The sequence below is a fragment of the Lolium rigidum genome, chromosome 4, assembly GCF_022539505.1.
Source record: "Lolium rigidum isolate FL_2022 chromosome 4, APGP_CSIRO_Lrig_0.1, whole genome shotgun sequence".
Lineage (NCBI taxonomy): Eukaryota > Viridiplantae > Streptophyta > Magnoliopsida > Poales > Poaceae > Lolium > Lolium rigidum.
Window position 1 is genome coordinate 34,895,733 of NC_061511.1, and position 2,411 is coordinate 34,898,143.

Below are 2,411 nucleotides of genomic sequence, written 5' to 3' on the forward strand. Positions count from 1 at the left end.
GTGACTTTGAGTTGGACCACAACGAGTCGTGGGAATGACACTAATGTTCCCACTTGAGTTAGTCTAAGTGATTCCAAGCATCTTTACTAAATGTTTATGAAATAAACTTGGCTTTATGCAAATAAACCTAGAGCTTAGTACCCCCTTACCACAATTAATAGTGCTTACACTAGTATTAGTTTGCGAGTACTTTAAAAAGTACTCATGGCTTTGTCCCTGGCTATTCAAATGGCCAGACTATGAAGGTGAACAGTTGTACGAGGAAGATGGACAGCAGAACGTCTACGACAACTAGGACCGCTCCTGACGTCAACAGTTGCCTGTGGAACAGATGGACTACGACCGTTACTTCGCTTCCGCTATGTGTTTTGTAATAGGATCTCTAGATCCACTATGTTGTATTAAGACTGGATCATGTGATCCTTTGTTGTAAGACGATTATGTGTTGTAATAAATGATGTGTTGTGATATCAAGCTATTATGTCTCGCAAAAACAATATTCCTGGGATTGCGAGGAATGTCATAATAGGCATCTGGACTTAAAAATCCGGGTGTTGACAGGATTGGATGAGATTGGTCATGTAATAGTCATAAGATTGTTAGGGCATAGTGCCTAGTATCCGTAGATGTCACTTTTATGATATTGTTGCAACTTGTTATGCTTAATGCTTGTCACTAGGGCCCGAGTGCCATGATCTCAGATCTGAACATGTTATTGATTCATGAAGATATTCGTTGTTTATGATCTTACCTGCAAGTTGTATACACATGTCGCTGTCCGGAACCAATGGCCCCGAAGTGACAGAAATCGGGATAACCGGAGGGGATGGTAGTGATGTGAGGATCACATGTGTTCACGGAGTGTTAATGCTTTGCTCCGGTACTCTATTAAAAGGAGTACCTTAATATCCAGTAGTTTCCCTAGAGGCCCGGCTGCCACCGGCTGGTAGGACAGAAGATATTGTGCAAGTTTCTCATTGCGAGCACGTACGACTATATATGGAACATATGCCTATTGATTGATTAGTACTTGGATACCGTTTTATTATTATCTGCAAATGCCCCTGCTTTGATTGTTACATGAGTTTCTCTCATCCATGCAACGCCCGTTAAATCCGTCCCTATGCCTACAGTATTTTAATCCTGCTGTTTACTATAATCACTACTGCTGTCTTTATTTCACCGCTGTCGTTATTTCACTATTTCCACTGCCATAAAACCGTCACTATCGATAAACTCTTGCGAGCAAGTCCGTTTCCAGTGCAGACTGAATTGACAACTCCATTGTTAAGGCTTACAAGTATTCTTTGTCTCCCCTTGTGTCGAATCAATAAATTGGGTAATACTTCCCTCGAAGACTCGTTGCGATCCCCTATACTTGTGGGTCATCAAGACTATTTTCCGGCGCCGTTGCGGGGAGCATAGCCTTATTTGGAAGTTCACTTGGATTGATATTGTTCGCTGCAAATTCTCCATCATGGGTAAACCTCGCGATACTAAGATCGCCATATTACCATCCACTACAAGAAAAGGTACAACTCTTAGTACCTCTGCTGCTCTTGATTCACCATCTCGTGATAAGTAAACTTGTTTCACCACCACAAGCTTCAAATGTTGGTACTTCTGCTGAATCCGAAAATTCCTCTCATAATTGTGATGATGCTTCATTGTGCTTGATAATGATGGTTCGTTAGGATCTTTTCTAGATGCTACAATTGCTAAGTCTAGACAAATTGAAAATACTGAAACTCCTAATGAAAATGCTGCTACACCTGTTAATTCACCCGAGTCTGTTGAATATTCTAGTGATGAGCTTGATGAAGATTATGTAGAGCTTGATGATGATTTTATTGAAAAATGCAATGCTACTACTGATGCAAGAAAAATTAAAAAGTTGCTTGCAAACATGCTCGTTAGATATAAACTATCTCCCGATCCTAAATTTGCCACATCTCCTATAAACATTAGGGATAAAGATTATGAATTTTCTCTTGATCTATCTCATATAGCTATTGTTGAGAAAACACCCTTTTGTGGTACTGAAAAAGAAAGTGCTGTTGAACACATGACTGAGTTATCTACTCTTAGTGGCTTGTTTTCTGATGATATTAAGATGCGCACTTATTTTGTCGCTAAAATTTTTCCTTTCTCATTAAAGGATGATGCTAAAACTTGGTATAATAATTTGCCTCCTGGTTCTATTAAAAGTCCAAAAGAATTGCTTGATGTTTTCTTCCGGAAATACTTTCCTGCTAGTGCTCAACATGCTGCTTTGCAGAGAATTTATAATTTTGACCAGGAAGATGGAGAGAAATTGCCCGAGGCTTGGGCGAGATTTTGCTCTCTTATTAGAGCTCAGCTCGACCATGATTTGGAAAAGCATGATTTACTTGATATATTTTATAGTGGAC